This window comes from Staurois parvus, unplaced genomic scaffold, assembly GCF_062004578.1.
Source record: "Staurois parvus isolate SC_StPar_1 unplaced genomic scaffold, SC_StPar_1.0 ptg000530l, whole genome shotgun sequence".
NCBI lineage: Eukaryota > Metazoa > Chordata > Amphibia > Anura > Ranidae > Staurois > Staurois parvus.
The window spans coordinates 8,517,958-8,537,522 of record NW_028318326.1 but is presented as its reverse complement, the minus strand read 5'-3'; the positions used below and the strand labels follow the sequence as shown (position 1 = coordinate 8,537,522).

The 19,565-nt window shown below is 43.7% G+C and overlaps 1 protein-coding gene across 1 annotated transcript in view; it reads right to left on the bottom strand.

Moving 5' to 3' along the window:
• The window catches only part of LOC149451620 (dynein axonemal heavy chain 11-like), a 590,344-nt gene that overhangs the window by 294,781 nt on the left and 275,998 nt on the right, over window positions 1–19,565 (bottom strand). The gene's annotated exons all lie outside the window — the stretch shown is intronic.

Sequence of the window (19,565 nt, the reverse complement as noted above, 5' to 3'; positions counted from 1 at the left end):
TAACATCAGAAGGAAGAAGAAGAACACCTGGTTTTAATAATTTGGTGGTTTGGTGTTTAATCAAGACTAAAGAATTGTCCTAGGAGACCAGCCTCAAAGTATTTAGTGTCCAATGGAGCATTTCAGGGCTGAATAACAGACTGTGTTACCTAAAGTGAGCAACCTAAATAATATTACTATATAGAACATGTCTGAATTTATTTGCTACTGCAGATAATGTGTCGCTGTGTTATGAGGACATACCTTCATCTTTCATTGTCACTGTCATATTGCAAAGCAGTTAAAATGTATTGTCAGGCCGAACCGTGATTTTTTATTTTTGAATAGCGGTTGATTATAGACCCTTTCAGTTTCTTTTTTTCTTTCTGGGTTTTGTTGGAGAGATTTTTTTTGTTACTTTCTGTTCCAATCTCACAGCAGGAAGTATGTGAAAGTCTCTCAAAAGTGCAGGGAAATTCCTTCTTAGAGAGTTGTCACTGGTCAGAAGTCTCCTTTAAAAGATTATTTGTCACCTCTTCTTTCACTTTCTATTCCAATGAAAAGGTTCCCCAAGACACAAAGTATGAATCTCCCAAAAGGGGTAACAGACAACAATAAAAGCCTAACTGTGCTTCCAAGGCCTCATGCACATGGGCAGCTTTCAGGAGCAATTTTCATTTTTTATGCCTAAGACTGTAGCTCTATCTTAGCCACTGTGCCCCATGCACATTGTGGAATTTAGATATATATTTTAAAGCAGTATTTATTGGCATAAAAAATGTCTGAAACCTGCATTCAGAGAGAAGTGTGCTGACATAATTTACGCATATGTGCTTGTAATTTTAGTCTAGTGGCCAAAAGAATTGAATGTTCTAGCCACTAAATGAAATTATATGCCTATACCTTATGCATATTAGTGTGCTTAAATATCCAATTGCCAACCGTCCCATAGCAGATCAGGGGCAGACTGACAACACATGAGGCCTCCGGGCAATAGGGGATCATGGGGTCCCTGTGTCCTGGATTTGAGAGAATCCAAATCATCCAAAGGCCCTGGATGATTTTGTCGAATTGCCAGCAGAGCAGGACGACGATTATGGAGCTCTAAAGGAAGCAATTGTCCAGAAATACCAGCTAACCTCGTTAGTGTACCGCAAGCGGTTTAGGTCCTTGCAAAAGGGACCTGGGGACTCTTATATGGATGTGGTAGGTCGCTTACACACCACATTCCGACAGTGGACCAGAGGACTGAAAGCTGACTCATTTGAGTCCCTGGAGGATCTCATGGTCCAAGATCAACTACTGCACCTCTGTCCGGCAGACGTCAGACAGTTTCTGTTGGAGAGAGGACCAGCATCTGCCAAAGCTGCAACAGACCTGGCCGACACCTATGTCCACACGCAGGTATCTGACCACCGCAAGCCTCCTCTGAATGGCTGGAAAGGAGGGAAATCACCCATAGCAACCCTTCCTACGCTGGTGAGACAAGCTTCCCAACACCCAGCACCTGCAGTACTTGGGGCCAAGCCATTCCTGACTAACAACCGCAGATGTTACACCTGTGGGAAACCCGGACATCTCAGGACGCAGTGCCCTGAGCAGAAGAAGATGACATCACCTGGCCAGCCGGCCTGCAACTCTTCCTCTGTGCTGTTTGTCAGTGGTAAACCTCAGGGAACCAGCACCAACCTGCAGCCAGTCATAGTCAGCAACCAGACCGTAACTGGTTTCCGTGACACCGGAGCTGAAGTCACCTTAGTCCAGCCAGAGGTGATAGAGGAAATGGACATCATCCCAGAGAAGTTGCTTACCCTCACCGGAGTGGGGGGGGACCCGTGCCTATGTGTTCATTGATTGGGGTGCAGGAAGGAAGATGAGAAAGGTAGGAGTCTCGGATGAAATCCCCACAGCTGTCCTATTGGGTGCTAATCTAAGTACCCTTATCTCTTACTATGCACCTGCTAAGAACACCCCGGCTACCCCCATGGAACTTTCTGGACATACCAAGGTACTGTGTGCAGATGTTGGGTTAATATCTGGGCAACCTGTGGATGGACTGAGGGAGGGGGCTGGGAATAGAGTGGGGTTACAGAATTCTCCATGACCTGGAGAAGGAGAGGAGACCCCCTTGCATGGGGAGGTAATGAACTCCTGTGTCATTGATGTTACAAATGTAAATGATGATGATGATGATGATGATAATGATGATGATAATAATGATGCATTACCAATATTAGTGGTCACCCACAGTGCTGCAAGGGTGGCTAAGGCACAGGCTCTGGTCTCAGAACAGCAGGAAGATGTCTCTGACCCCTCCCCTTGTTCTGACCCAGTGGACTCTGCCTCCATTGAGTCTCAGCAGCTGTCATTGTTTGCCACAGGACCGCTGGCTGGGACTTGTAGTTCCACCTTTGAGGCAGCACTGCAGGCAGACCAGACCCTAGAGCAGCTCAGAAGTCTGGCTGATCGTTCCCCCCTGCAGAGAATCACAAACAAAATTTTTACTGGGACCAAAGAAAGCTGTATAAGGAGGGCTTGCCCACCGAGGGGAGTGGGGCTGACATTGGTAGAAGACAGCTTGTTGTACCTAATTAATTTATGGGACAGCTGCTGAAAGTGGCCCACAAAATTCTCTTAGCAGGGCACCTGGAGATCACTAAGACCAGGGCGCGATTAGTTCACAACTTTTACTGGCCCACCATGACTACTGTCGGTCCTGTGTTACCTGCCAGTGAGTTGGCAAGGCAGGAGATGTACACAGGGGCCCATTACAACCTCTGCCTGTGATTGACGAACCTTTTAAGATGGTGGCAGTGGACATCGTTTGGCCTCTAGCCATCACTAGCAGCTCAGGCAAATGTTATATCCTGACAGTTGTTGACTACGCCACCCGGTATCCCAAAGCTGTGGCTCTCTCCTCCCTTCGGGCGGACAAGGTTACGGATGCTCTGCTGGGGATTTTCACCAGAGTGGGATTTCCGGCCCAGCTCATTAACGATCAAGGGCCCCAGTTTGTGTCCGACCTGATGCAAGCTCTCTGTCAAAAGATATCATGGCCAGGCCTTCCATGTTAACATGATCAAAGCCCACCATGAGCATCATGCCAGTCTGCAGCCAACCGGAGCCCCAGGAGGCTGACCCCCTCCTAGACCTGCTAGCTGACACCAGGGAAGTGGACTCAGACCTCCGATCAACCCCTACCTTACCCCCACTCAGGTACCTGGGCTGGAGAACAAAGAACCAGCAAACACAAATGCTCCTGCGCTTGGGGATGGACTCGATGCTACAACCACATTAAGAATGTCCTGGAACATGCACACCTTGCTGCCCTCAAATGGACCGGGGGAATCCAAATATACTGAATGGGGAAAGAACAAAAAGAGGGCGCACAGGCCTAGTGCATTACCATAAAAAATGTTTAATAAAAAATAATAAAGTAGGTGTTGTACTCACAAACGACAATATAGTCAAGGCACATCATAAAAGAACAGCTGGATCAACACCGCGCTGAGTAACAGTCCGCAATAGGGAGTTTAGACATCCAAAAGGCTGACGCGTTTCGAGGACTTGCCTCTTCCTCAGAGCCAGAGCCTTCCCCTGGCTCTGAGGAAGAGGCAAGTCCTCGAAACGCGTCAGCCTTTTGGATGTCTAAACTCCCTATTGCGGACTGTTACTCAGTGCGGTGTTGATCCAGCTGTTCTTTTATGATGTGCCTTGACTATATTGTCGTTTGTGAGTACAACACCTACTTTATTATTTTTTATTAAACATTTTTTATGGTAATGCACTAGGCCTGTGCGCCCTTTTTTTGTTCTTTCCCCATACCTGGGCTGGAGAGACTGCTGGCAGTATATGGGGTCAGGTTTATTGGGAAGCTTAGGAGAACACACCTCGCTGTCCACAAAGTGGACATAGGGGCCCATCCCCTTATTAAACAATCAGCCTATCGCGTCTCTTTGGAGGTGCTGGCTGATATGAAAAAGGAGGTTGAGGAAATGCTGTAGCTGGGGGTGATTCAGAAGTCCCACAGTGCCTGGGCATCCCCTGTAGTCCTGGTCCCCAAAAAGGATCAGATGACCAGGTTCTGTGTGGTCTACCGGAAGTTGAACGCCATCACCGCTCCAGACACCTACCCCATGCCCCGGATCGATAAATTGTTGGATAGGCTGGCGGCTGCCCGCTATATCACAATCATGGATCTGAGCAGGGGGTACTGGCAAATTCCTCTGGTGCCTGAGGCTCGGGAAAAGTCTGCCTTCATAACCCCATTCAGCTTGTTCGAATTCACTGTCATGCCATTTGGGATGAAGAATGCCCCAGCTACCTTCCAGAGAGTCATGAATGATTTGCTGGAGGGGCTGGAACCCTTTGCAGTAGCCTACCTGGACGACATCGTGTTCAGCCCCACCCGTGAAGAACATCTGGTGCATCTGTCACAGGTTCTGGACAAACTGACAGCTGCCAATCTGACCATCAAGCCCAGTAAGTGTCAGATAGGCATGACAGATGTCCAGTATTCGGGACACCAGGTAGGAGGAGGAACCCTGAGACCTGAGACAGGAAAGCTTGAGGCCATCCTGGCCTGGCCTACCCCTCAAATCAAAAAGCAGGTTATGTCATTCCTCGGGACAGCGGGTTACTATAGGAAGTTTGTATATCACTATAGTAGCCTGGCAAAACCTTTGACTGACCTAACCAAAAAGAAACTACCTAGGTGGTGTCTTGGACACCCGATTGTGAGAAGGCATTTCAGGCCTAGAAGGAAGCGCAGGCCAGCGACCCTGTGCTACAGGCTCCAGACTTCACCCGCTGTTTGCTAGTACAGATGGATGCCTCTGAATATGGATTGGGGGCAGTCCTGAGCCAGGTGGATGGTGCAGGAGAGGAACATACCATCCTCTACCTGAGCCGAAAGCTGCTTCCCAGGGAAGTAGCATACGCCATGATCGGAAAAGAGTGTCTTGCAATCGTGTGGGCTCTCCAGAAGTTGCAATGTACCTTTATGGATGGCACTTCACAGTGATCACCGATCACAATCCTCTGAGCTGGTTAAATCGTGTTGCTGGGGAGAATGGCAAACTACTTTGGTGGAGCCTGAACCTTTCAAAAACCGAGCTCCTAATTTTCCCCCCAGCCCGCGCCCCCCCTCCGCCCTCTCCATCACGACCAACAACGCCACCATCAGTCCCACCCCGCAAGCCAAAGTCCTAGGTGTCACTCTAGATTAAAACCTGTCCTTCCAACCCCATGTCCAATCGCTAGCAAGCTCATGCAGGCTCCACTTCTGTAACATCTCCAAAATACGTACGTTCCTAACCCCAGACACTACTAAACAACTCATTCACTCCCTCATTATCTCACGCCTGGACTACTGCAACTCCCTCCTCACCGGCCTACCTCATCACAGACTATCCCCGCTTCAGTCAATCCTGAACTCAGTGGCCAGACTCATCCACCTCACCAACCGCTCCTCTTCTGCCACCCCCCTCTGTCATTCCCTCCACTGGCTCCCGATTGCCCAACGCATCAAATTCAAACTACTAACACTGACATACAAAGCCATTCAAAATGCTGCCCCAAACTACCTCACCGACCTGATACCCAAATACCACCCAACCCGTAATCTTCGCTCCTCACAAGACCTCCTACTTTCTAGCTCCCTGGTCTCCACCTCCCACGCCCGACTGCAGGACTTCTCCAGGACTTCCCCCATCCTCTGGAACTCACTACCCCAATCCATCAGACTGTCACCTACCCTCCTCACCTTCTCTTCAGGGAAGCCTCACCATCTCTTCAGGGAAGCCTACCCCACCCTCACCTAACTGCCGATCTCCTCCACTCCTCCTACCACTCCATCCCCCACAGCCACTTCCTCCTGGATTGTAAGCTCGAAAGAGCAGGGCCCTCGAACCCCTCGTGTATTGTTTTGTTACTGTACTGTCTCATGTACTATCCACCACTATAATGTACAGCGCTGAGCAAACCTTTTGGCGCTATATACTGTATAATAATAATAATAACTGCCTCTACAGTTTTTAATGCAAGCTAAAGAATCCCTGTCTCTGAAGAGTGCTACTGTATGTAATAATCCTCTGAATAAATCTGTCTGTGGTGACAGTGTGTTACAGACGCTTATACTAATATCATAGTGTTACTGCTAAGATTTGTGAGTTTCCTCCTTCTCTGTAAAAAGGTGTGGTGGCAGTGTGAAGGGTTAATTGTGTAATTAACCTAACCCAGTAACAATCGCTCTCAGGCTGCTGGCACATAGATTATAGTCCTGCAAGCTGGAAAATCTTTGTGCAGGGCGCAGCTGAGAGTGGCATTGTTACGCAAGTGACAGCGCAGTGCGAGATCGGCTGGTCCTTCAATCACGAGTTGGTGAGAAGAGCTGGGGTCTGACACCGCGCACTGTCACAGACCCCACCCCAGCAACAATACATCCCCTGCAGCAACAAAGACCCCATACCAGCAACAATAAATCCCCTACACAACAATGGACCACCCACAACAAAACTTCACCCCTAGAAACAAAAGATCTACCCCAGCATCATTGGACGCCCCCCCCATGTGCATGCAACCTAATTCTTACCCACCCAGTTTAAAACTGCAAAAGAATAATTGGCTAAAGAATCAGTTTAAAGCCCAACTTCAGGAATTACAAAAAAAACTCCTATTGCAGTGCCTCCCCCCCCCATTCCTGCACTGCAATTTTTAAATGCCCACGAACTCTAGGGCAGAGGTGGTTTTAGGCTTTGTGAGGCCCTGGGCAAAACTTAGACATGAGACCCCACTCACGTCCATAATGGGAAAAATAATTCAAGCAATAAAATTTAACTGTATAAATTGCAAATATATTATATATTTAAAAAAAGAAACACAGGCTTTTCCATATAGCATACTGCACATATCTGTTTACACAGTGTTCCAATGTAATACACGAGTTGATTGGAACACTACATGGTGTCCTTTCATCTTATTTCTTATTCTTTACATAGATAATTAGAAATACATTATAAAATGATTGAAAATAGTATATATATATATATTTATATATATATATATATATATATATATATATACTGTACACACACACATATATAGATAGATAGATAGATAGATAGATAGATAGATAGATAGATACAGTTGTGTTCAAAATAATAGCAGTCAGACATCACTAACCTAATCAATCACTGTTTTTGGTAGAAATTATATTTCTACATGGCAAATAATTTACTAGCAGGTGTAGTAGAGTAATACAAATCCAACAGACCCAACAGACATGACATGCATGCTGCTGATTCTGTGTAATTGAATCACTAATTGAAAGGGGCATGTTCAAAATAATAGCAGTGTGGAGTTCTATTAGTGAGGTCATTCATTCTTTGAAAAACAGGTGGCAATTATTGCCCTTATTTAAGGAAGGAAGGCAGCAAATGTTGTACATGCTGGTTACAGTGCATTTCTCTCTGTAATTCTGAGGAAAATGGGTCGTTCCAGACATTGTTCAGAGGAACAGCGTACCTTGATTAAAAAGTTGATTGGAGAGGGCAAAACATATAAAGAAGTGCAGAAAATGATAGGCTGCTCAGCTAAAATGATCGCAAATGCTTTAAAATGGCAACCACAACCTGAAAGACGTGGAAGAAAGCGAAAAACTACCATTCAAATGGATAAAAGAATAGCCAAAATGACAAGGACACAGCCAACAATCAGCTCCAGGAAGATCAAAGGAGGTCTAAAGTTACCTGTGAGTACTGTTACAATTAGAAGACGCCTATGTGAAGCCAAGCTAACTGCAAGAAGCCCCCACAAAGTCCCACTGTTGAAAAAAAAGACGTGCTGAAGAGGTTACAATTTGCCAAAGAGCACATTGACTGGCCTAAAGAGAAATGGCGCAACATTTTGTGGACTGATGAAAGTAAGTTCTTTTTGGGTCTAGTGGCCGGAGACAGTTTGTCAGACGACCCCCAAACACTGAATTCAAGGCACAGTACACTGTGAAGACAGTAAAGCATGGTTGCGCAAGCATCATGATATGGGGATGTTTCTCATACTACGGTGTTGGGCCTATTTATCGCATACCAGGGATCATGGATCAGTTTGAATACATCAGAATACTTGAAGAGGTCATGCTGCCTTATGCTGAAGAGGAAATGCCCTTGAAATGGGTGTTCCAACAAGACAACGACCCCAAACACACCAGTAAACGTGCAACATCTTGCTTCCAGACCAACAAGATTGACGTTATGGAGTGGCCAGCCCAATCCCCGGATCTTAATCCAATAGAAAACTTGTGGGGTAACATGAAAAATGCAGTTTCTGAGGCAAAACCAAGAAATAGAGAAGAACTGTGGAATGTAGTCCAATCATCCTGGGCTGAAATACCTATTCACAGGTGCCAGAAGTTGGTTGACTCCATGCAACACAGATGTACAGCAGTTCTCAGAAACAGTGCTTATACAACTAAATATTAATTAAGGGATTCAAAGGAAAGCAAAATCTTCAAACATTTTTCAGTTTATATAGTGAATGTTTGAGTTTGTAAAGAAGAATACAAACACTGCTATTTTTTTGAGCAGTCTAATATTCACTTTTCTTCAATTCTTTTATAGGAACAACACAAATTTGATATATTTTTTTTCATGTTTTGATTTGGAATAAAATGTGTAGTGTTCCCGATGCATTTGTGTGTATGGAAATAAAAGCTATTAGAAGGATTTTGAGCTTTATTCACTTTTTTTCAACACACTACTATTATTTTGAACACAACTGTATATATTTATTTCAATCATTTGAAAATTATATATTATTATATATATATTCTCCCAGATATACAGTACCCCCCAATCCCCCACAGGTCTAATGCATTATATATATATATATATATATATATATATATATATATATATATATAAAAGCCTGCTTTTTGAAAATTAGCTTAAAAAAAGTTTTTTAAAAAATATTTTTTTTTACTTACCATCTGTCTGTCCATCCTTCCATGAGATATGCAACAGGCCTTCCCAGATTGAGATCCTCATGCAGTGGATGGAAGGGGTGACATGTGCGGTCGCTGGCTCCCAAACTGTATCTGAAAATCACAACTGAGCAGCTGCTTGGGAAATTTGCAGTGAACACGGACCGGATGGGAGGGGTGCCGTGCGCGGCCGCTGGCTCTAAACTCGTATCTGAAAATCACAGCTGAACAGCTGCTTGGGAAATTCACAGTGAACACGGACAGAAAATTTGCACTGGACATGTGTGAACATAGCTTTAGGCAAATTAGGTGGCTGCAATGCCCCTGTGAGCAGGAGGCCTTAGGGGACCACCTAATTTGCTTAATAAAAGAGCCGTCTCTGCCCCTGCTAAATCCTATGAGTAATCTGCTGTAGACCATTAGATTAAGTCCCCATCATCCCCTGCAAAGCAGCTGAAAGTTAAAATCAGGAAGACTTGAAATGCTTGTGTAAAAATAGCGCTACACTTGCACCAGCTACCAGCAAGAGAGAAAGTACAGAGAAAGGTGATTGATCAAACGTGACATCAGCAGCCTCCACTGTCTGCAGCTCTGACAGTGTTGTATTACACACACTGTTAATGATTATTGTAGGTATTTTGGGGGTTTAGACCACACACAGGGTTCAGAAAGACTTCAGAATGATGCCAGGAGGCAAGGTTTGAGGAGGTTAAAAAAACCTGGAAAAATCTGAAAAAATTTAAAAAGTAAATTATTTTGGGTAATAATAACCATAAAAGATAATTAAAAAAATAAAAGCAAAACAGAAATGAAAATATTTGTTCTGCAGGAAAGCTTTATATTAAGTGATAAGGCTCAATTCACAGTGTTATCATAGGAATAAAGACCTTTGATTTAAGCCATGGGACTGTAAGATTTAAAATCAAAATCTTGGTATATTACATCTGTATACTGAGGCTGCATTCACAAAGCTTACACACTAGGTTGTGGCCCCTTCAAGAGAAAATTGTCAGTTATTTTTGTCTGAGTACCAGGAGATTTGAAAAAAAAAAAAAATCTTCTGGAGTGTGAGGTCTGAGCCTGAAGGCTGAATTCACAAAGCTTACACAACAGTACCGTGGCCCCTTTAAGAAAAATCATCAGTTGATTTTCAAAAAAAAAAAATCTCCTGTACTGTGATGTCATTAGCTGCCAAGTATACAGGCAGCTCTGAGTAGAGTCCCTTTAGTTGCTAATTGTACCTCGTATAGTGCAGACCTGTTTTTTTCCTCTGGCGAGTTTTGCTTGCAGTTTCATCGGATCTGATTTTATGTGATACGATTTAGCTGCTATTTAATTCTTGCACAGTTAAAGAATTTTTCATTATTCTGCATAATGTTCAGTATGGCTGTCTCAGTGGTTTGGAGGTCGGTAGGGGATATAGCTTCAGGAATACCTCTCAGTTTAATGTTATTCCTCCTACTCCTATTCTCAAGATCATCTTGGTGCAGGTTCAGGGAATACAGGTGATTCCGATACTGTGACACCGTGGTTTCCAGGGCCAAGACCCTCTGCTCCACCGCCACCTGATTTGTTGATATAGCATCTACCCGTACAGTGAGAGAGTTCAGGGTCTTTAACCTCACAAAAATCCTCTTTAAAAGCCTGCCGCAGGGTCAGGGCAAGCATCTGAATATCCCTCTTAGTGGTTAGGGTAGCCGAAAAGGACTGCGCCTCAGGATCCAACAGGCAGGCCAGGAGGCCCAAGGTACTCGGCCAGGGGGTCACACCCTCCACTGGCCGGGAGGCCAAGTAATCCTGGAGGAGGTCCAGGGGTGTCCGGGGCAAGAGTTCCCGGGGACACTCACCCAAAAGGAAGGATGTAGCAATCATGCACACAGAGATGGACGAGGTCATCCATTTTGCTCCAAACCCCTCCATTTTGTATCTCTCTCTCCCAAATCAGATTCCTCCGATATCCCCTCTCCCTCTCTGTTCAGTGACATGTGGTCTGGATGATGACAGAGAACACAGGCAGCAAACTCATTGGGAGAGCGTCATGGCTATAAACCTCACTAGCTGGTGCCCCTATGTCTGCGAGAGTCTTGCTGGAGAAGGGATCGTAAAACCATAAACCAAGCCCTCACGGAGCCTCAAAGACATTCCAGGTAGTCGTAAAAACAGACATACATTTAAAAACTCACTTTTACATATAATTTTATATCTTCAAATATGACATAACTACATAAACATGGAGCACATATTCGGACGGCTCACTTTAATACAAATTGTTTGGTATATTACATCCCCTAGCTGAGATCAACAGGAGAGCAGAAAATAATATCTCCTTAACCATCCCAGCTGGTATCTCATATTTCATATGTAGATGTTCAGCAGAAGATTCTGCGTATTAATCTACTCGTGGATAGAATGTTATATGTATCCAGGGTAAGTTATGAACCATAATATAAGCTAGGAGGGATTTTTGGTCATAGCTTGGGTCTCCGCCTGCCACACCCGCTCAAATGAGGCTATTGATTCTCTGCTTCAGGGAGACACCCTGCTGAGTTTCTAGTTATTCTGTAAGGCTGCATTCACACAATGAATCACAATGCTGGGTATCTATACTGATATGGACTGGGTAATGTGTTAGGAACGTAAGGATGCCCCATCATTTAATGGAAATGAAAATTATCAACCTACAGAGGACTGAATTTAAAGACACCCTGAAAATCAAAGTGAAAAAATGATGGAGCAGGCTAGTCCATTTTTCTGAAATTGCATTGTAGCAACTCAAAATGGTACTCAGTAGTTAGTATGGCCCCCCCCCCCCACGTGCTTGTATGCATGCCTGACAACGTTGGGGGATGCTCCTAATGAGACGACGGATGGTGACCTGGGGAATTTCCTCCCAGATCTGGACCAGGGCATCACTGAGCTCCAGGACAGTATGAGGTGCAACCTGAAGGCGTTGGTTGGACCAAAACATGATATCCCAGAGGTGTTCTATTGGATTTAGGTCAGGCGAGGAAGGGGGCCATTCAATGGTATCAATTCCTTCATCCTCCAGGAACTGCCTGCATACTCTCACTATATGAGGATGGACATTGTCATGCACCAGGAGGAACCCAGGACCCACTGCAACAGCGTACGGTCTGGCAATGGGTCCAAGGATTTCATCTCGATACCTAATGGCAGTCAAGGTGCCATTGTCTAGCCTGTAGAGGTCTGTGCGTCCCTCCATGGATATGCCTCCCCAGACACCAGCACTGACCCACCACCAAAACGGTCATGCTGAACGATGTTGCAGGCAACATAACGATGTCCACGGCTTCTCCAGACCCTTTCACATTTGTCACATGTTCTCAAGGTTAACTTGCTCTCATCTGTGAAAAGCACAGGGCGCCAGTGGCGGATCTGCCAATTCTGGTGTTCAATGGCAAATGCCAATCGAGCTCTATGGTGCCGGGCAGGGAGCACAGGTTCCACAGGTCACCCTCATGAAGTTTGTTTCTGATTGTTTGGTCAGAGACGTTCACACCAGTGGCCTGCTGGAGGTCATTTTGTAGGGCTCTGGCAGTGCTCATCCTGTTCCTTCTTGCACAAAGGAGAAGAAACCAGTCCCGCAGATGGGTTAAGGACCTTCTAGGGCCCTGTCCAGCTCTCCTAGAGTTACTGCCTGTCTCCTGGAATCTCCTCTATGCTTTTGAGATTGTGCTGGGAGAAACCTTCTGGCAATGGCATGTATTGATGTGCCACCCTGGAGGAGCTGGACTGCCTGTGCAACCTTTGTAGGGTCCAGGTATCGCCTCATGCTACCAGTAGTGACATTGACCCTAGCCAAATGCAAAACTAGTGAAAAACAGTCAGAAAAAATGATTAGGGAAAAAAAATGGTCAGTGGCTGCCACCATTATTGTTTTGGGGGTTGTCTCATTGTTGCCCATCTAGTGCACCTGTTAATTTCATTAACACCAAAGCAGCTGAAACTGATTAACTCCCTCTACTACTTAACTGACCAGATCAATATCCCAGGAGTTTAATTGACTTGATGCTATACTCTGATTAAAAAGTGTTCCTTTAATTTTAGAAGTGTATATACACAGTATATATGCACACTGATCAACCATCAGCTGTAACTTAACGACCACCTACCTAATATTGAGTTACTACCTCTTTTGCTGACAAAACAGCCTTTAACTGTTTAAGTATGGACGCCACTAGACCACTGAAGATATGATGTGGTATCTGCACCAAGCCATCAGTAGCAGATCCTTTAAGTCCTGTGAGTTATGTATTTATACATATACATGTATATGTGTAAAATATAATCACTTTTTGAATAAAATCAGGAAAAAAAATGTAAATTTGTGGCACAAGTAACAGAATATACAGAGGTGGAGCTAGGCTTTGTAAGGCCTTAGGCAAAACATGAGACCCCACTCACGTCCCATAGTGGAAAAAAAAATTAAAACGATACAAATAAATATGTATAAATTGCATATATTATATATGCATGATGGTTCGATGATGTCACAAGGGGGCAGGGTCATCTTATTACATCACTGGGTGGCCCCGCCCCTAACCTGTTCAAGAACTGTCAGGTGGCGAGATCCAACTACAGGTCCGGACCTACTTTGTACCCCATACTCATTCACATAGATAGGAAGCTGAGATCTGGGGGCCTCCTTCTTAAAGGGGGCTTCCTGATTCTGATAAGCCCCCTACCCGCAGACCCCCACAACCACCGGCCAGGGTTGAATGGAAAAGGCCCTTGTCCCCATCAACATGGGGACAAGGTGCTTTGGGGTGGGGTGGGGTTCCCTTTAAAATCCATACCTGACCCAAAGGGCCTGGTATGGACTGTTTTTTTTTCTTAATTTTTCATTGCTGGCAATTCTTTTTTTTTTACATTCAGCTGTCAGTATTATCTGTTTTAATCCTTTGAGTCTTTTCAAAGTGGAAAGGACATAGTGAAACCAGAGGCTACTGCTTCATACCAGATAAAGTTAATCACATTCCATGCCTATGTTCGGCTCTGAGTGGTTGTGCTTGAGAAAGGGGTGCACTCGCCATCCAGTGGCCAAGCGCATGCTCCAAAACGCATCACACTGCATGCTGGTCCCTTCTACGTCATCATGCTGACACCGACGTTGCGCTCCACAGTGCGTTCTACCACCCTTCCATCAAAGAGACACATGCTGGCCCGCTTTCACCATCTCCAGTCTCCCTCAACGCCCATCACTACTTTCTCCAGCGAGACATGGACATCATCCTTCAACATTTTATTCCTCTTATGAGCTTCTTTTACATCTCTAGCATGTGAGTGGCTTTTTATTTGTTTGGCAATAAACGTCCTTTAATACTACACTTAGAGGCCATTCTTCCTTATTTGTTTTACAGATGAAAGGAGCTTGCAGGATCAAGGTATAAGGGAAGAATTACACCTTATTCCTCATCCTTTGATGTTAACATGCATTAAAGTATAGCTAGGGGCAAAACATTTTTTTTTTAGTTTTGGATAAAGTGGAGAGGGATTAGAATACTTGTCAGTTTTTATTGCTGTCTCTGCCCCAGTTAAGTAGAGTCACCCTCTCTATTATTCCAGTTTACCTTTATCACTGAAAGTAATAGTGAAAGACAATCCCAAATTTTGGGTTGCCCCCAGAACAGTAATAGGGGAAACCTTCCAATGGGGACACCTGGAGGTCCCCAAGAAAATCTCTTAATTTGCAGTGATTTCCTCTGATTTCCTGTTGGGCTTTGGGACAAGAAGTAAAGGGAAATTTCTGTAATGGAACACAGATGATGAAAAAAAAACTGACAAGAGTTATAACCCTCCCATACTCTATCCAAAATGAAAAAAAGTTTTGCCTATACAAACAAGATAGGTTCTGTAGGTTTGTTCTTAAAGCAGAGTTCCACTCAAAAGCTGAAGCTCCGCTTATTTGACACCTCCCCCACCTCCACTGCCATATTTGGCATCTTTTGGGGGGGAGGTGGGAGCGGATACCTGTTTTTTACCCCCTTGGTCCCCTCCTCCCTCCCGTAGTCTTCTGGGGACTTTCACAGGTCCCATAAGAATGCCAGGCCAATCAGGAGGTGCAGCACGACTCGCACATGCACAGTGGACACCAAGCTGTGAAGCTGCAAGCTGTCAGAGCCCAGTGCCCACAGTAGAGATGCCGGTGCCGTGGAGGATAGAAGGAGAGAAGGGACCGCGCAGGTGAGAACGTCGCTGTACTCTGGGACAAATAAGTGTGTGTTTATTAAAAGTCAGCAGCTGTAGGAACTGAGTTTAAATCTTTCTAATGTGGATACAGACAGCAGTAAAAACCTCACAGTGGCTCTAACCATACACCACATTAACCAAAACTAAAAAAATAATATTTGCATGGAGTTCTATTTTAAATGCAGCTTGGACAGATGTTTGTCTTACCATATTATTTATTTTTAGCTGTGCATGTAAATGCTTGAACATTTTCAAATACTGTACAGTACAACCTCAAACAATTTTGGCAGAGGATGACGGACTTGTTAAAGAGGATTGGTATGGTATTAGAGTCAGATTCTAAATCTGCTGCTGGAGTCAGTTTCTTGAAGAAGGAAAAAGAGAGGTTTTCACAGAACTTTTCTTTTTCTCATCATAAATAGCTCTGTAGCATCTCAGACCTTCAGTAACTGTACGGTACACTTTGGTGAACCTCTCTGTATCAGAATCTTGCTTCTCTAACTTTTCCACTCCTGCTTCAATGAAACGAAAAACATCAGTTAACCCTTTTGTAGAAAAAGTTTTCAATTTTGGAGTCTCTAGGTCCTGGTTTTCTTCCTTAAATGCTATCATCTGTTGCTCTAGTTCCATACGTTCTCCATTGGTTAGTTCTTTGCCATGGGAGTGGAGTATCTCGATGACATCATTTTCACTGATGTCCAAGTGCAACTGAACACCAATAGCAACCACAGCTTGCCTCATTTCGATGATTATCATCTTTAAAACCTACAAATTCATGAGTGAATTGGAAGCACAATTTGTTCCAAACTCCTCTCATATTTGTCTCTTCACCCCAAGAATGAGCAATATTTTTGATGGCAACATAAATGTTATAGATCTTCCAGTCATCTCATCCTTTTGGGTAGCCCTGACAGTTTGTGAGAATGTCCTCCATAAATAATAGGCCTTAAAAGGAGGCTATGACTCCCCGATCCATTGGCTGAAGTAGTGATGTGGTGTTGGGTGGGTAGAAATACCATCTTTACATTGGGGTGCATGTCATCTAAAGTGTTTGCATGTCCATGGGCACTGCCAAGATGAAGGAGAATTTTGAAAGGAATGTTTTTGCCCAAGCAATACCGTTCAACAGTGGGGACAAAATGGTTCAAAAGTAATTCTTGAAAGACCGCAAATGTAACTCACGCCCAGGGGCAGACTGACCATTTGGAAACTCGGGCACTGCCCGAGGGCCCGGGGTCAGTAGGGGGCCCCATGAGATGCCCTTGGTACCTTTAGCATAGGCTTTTTTGAGTTTGGGCAAGGACACAGGGACCCCATGATCCCCTATTGCCCGGGGGCCCCATGAGTTGTCAGTCCGCCCCTGCTCACGCCTTTGAATTTGCCCGCCAAATGACACAAAGATATGCCTTAGTGACATTAGTATGTAGTGCCCTCGATTTGATGCCTTATGTCCTGGTGCACTTTTTTCCTATTTCAAAATATATGTCCTCTCAGACATTTTTTTTCAAAACAAGCGAGTTTCATCAACACCGCGTTCCAAATTATTATGCAAATTCTATTTAAGTGTCACAAAGATGAAATATTTTGTTTTTCAGTTTAAGTCATGGATGGCATTGTGTCTCAGGGCTCTTTTGATCACTGAAAACAATCTCGGACACCTGTGATAATTAGATTGGCAGGTGAGCCCAATTTAGGAAAAACTACTAAAGGAGGGTGTTCCACATTATTAAGCAGAGCACCATTTTCAAGCAATATGGGGAAGAAAAAGGATTTCTCTGCTGCCAAAAAGAGTGAAATAGTTCAATGCCTTGGATGAGATATGAAAACATTAGATATTTCACGAAAACTTAAGCGTGATCATTACACTATTAAGAGATTTGTGGCTGATTCGGAAATTTTCCTCAATGTGCAGATAAAGGCACATTGAGGAAAATTTCTGCCAGATCCATGCATCGGATCAAGAGAGCAGCTGCTAAAATACCATTACATAGCAGCAAACAGATATTTGAAGCTGCTGGTGCCTCTGGAGTCCCACGGACATCAAGGTGTAGAGTCCCCCAGAGTCTTGCAACTGTGCATAAACCTTCTATTTGGCCACCACTAACCAATGCTCACAAGCAGAAATGGCTGCATTGGGCATAAAAACACATGAAGACTAATTTTCAAACAGTCCTGTTCAGTGATGAGTGCCGTGCAACCGTGGATAGTCCAGATGGATAGAGTAGTGGATGGTTGGTGGACGGCCACCCTGTTCCAACAAGGCTGTGACATCAGCAAGGCAGTGGTGGAGTCATGTTTTGGGCCGGAATCATGGGAACAGAGCGGGTCAGCCCCTTTAGAGCCCCCGAAGGTGTAAAGATGACCTCTGCAAAGTATGTGGAGTTTATGACTGACCACTTTCTTTCCTGGTACAGTAGGAAGAACTATGCTTTCCGTAATAAAATCATCTTCATGCATGACAATGCACCATCTCATGCTGCAAAGAATACCTCTGCATCAATGGCTGCTATGGGGATAAAAGGAGAGAAAGTCATGGTGTGGCCTCCATCCTCCCCTGACCTCAATCCTATTGTGAACCTTTGGAGCATCCTCAAGCAAAATATCTATGAGGGTGGGAGGCAGTTTACATCCAAACAGCAGCTCTGGGAGGCTATTCTGACATCTTGCAACAAATTCAAGCAGAAACTGTCCAAAAACTCACAAGTTCAATGGATGCAAGACTTGTGAAGCTGCTATCAAATAAGGGGTCCTATGTTAAAATGTAACGTCACCTGTTAAAATGTTTAAAAAGTTAAAATGTTGTTAAAAGTTTGATTGAAATAGCTTTTGATTTCAGTAAATATGCTGCAAACACAACAAAATGACAATTTTCAGTTCTTTACAACCTATAAAGTATTTTGAAACTTACTGTGCGGAATAATTTGGAACAGTGCATTGTAAGTGTTTTATGTTTAAAAAAAATACTGTTATCATTAGGAGGTTTGTTCAATAAAATTTGAATTGTACTCTTAATAGTTGATAACATGAGAATTATGCTGATTGTTATTTACATCAATTATTTAGGTAAATGAGAAAAATATAATTTGCATAATAATTTGGAACACGGTGTATATTAAAAATTTGGTCTAGCAAATAACCTCCATCATCAGTAATATCTTCCAATATCTTGGGAAAATCACCTGCAACACTTACATCGGCACTCGTTGCTTCACCTTGAACATTAATTGTATGCTAATTTGTTCTCTTTAAAGTGACTGAATCATCCCCTACAAAAAATTCTTCACTGCAAATCATTGAAAAGGCTTGGAGCCTCTTCTTGCACTAAAGAAAGACAGACAGATAAGCATATTACTCTGATTTTAGTCTTCTATACAGATTGCCAACAGCCTTTTCATCTTGATAATTAAACCACTACTTTGCTTGGTTATAATTGTAGCATTCATTGGAGTATGGCCTTTCACATGCTCCATTATTCTACCTTTACCTTTTTATTTTTTTGACCGACTGTAACCAAATGTACTGCCAATAGATTATAGAGACACTCTCTGGTGTCTTTATTATTTCTACTTTATTTTTCATGGTGATGGTTTTTCTTTTCTATGCTGTATCACTAGCACTTGCATCAGATTTGTGTTTTGGAGACATCTTTGCAGGGTGAAGACAAAAAATGTATACACTGAACGTACAGGGTTATGACAGTAACGAAAGTTAACTTCCTGTAATGTACAGTACTGTACAGTACCAGACTCGGGGGAAGAGGCGAGCACCCCTCTTCTGCACATCTAATAAGAGCCAACTTCCTGTAATGTATGGACAATACTACGAACCAGACCCAAACAGGTGGGCCCTTGTCGGCACGAGCACAGTAGTGTTACAACTACTGGAATGCTGCATGGTATGTTTTGGCTGCAGCTCAGGATCCCCTGCTGTACAAGAATATCCTCCATTCATAAATATGAGTCGTATGTAAAAGCGGGTGTACTGTAAGTTTTTTCCTGGTTATGCAGTGTGGACGGGATAAGTGAATTGCAAGACAGGCAAAAAATTTACAAATATTTTAGCTGGTATTACTGTTTATATATAAATATATATATATATATATATATATATATAGTTCAACTGTTTTCGCAGAGTTCTGTGTTAAGTACAATTATTACCCTGCAAACAGTGTAGAAAATATAGGGGATGTCGCACTCCATAGTAAAAGATGATGAATAATCCATTTGGTGTAAAAGGCAAAATCATCTGATTCTCTGCCCTTTAACATGTTTCACTCAGCAATGAGCTTAATCAAAGATTAATAACCTGCCATGTTTTCTTGCACTTGCACAGTCTCTTGAAGTAATCACTATGTTTATTTAGTAATGCACTGTAGAGAGCAATGACGGTGAGCAAAGGG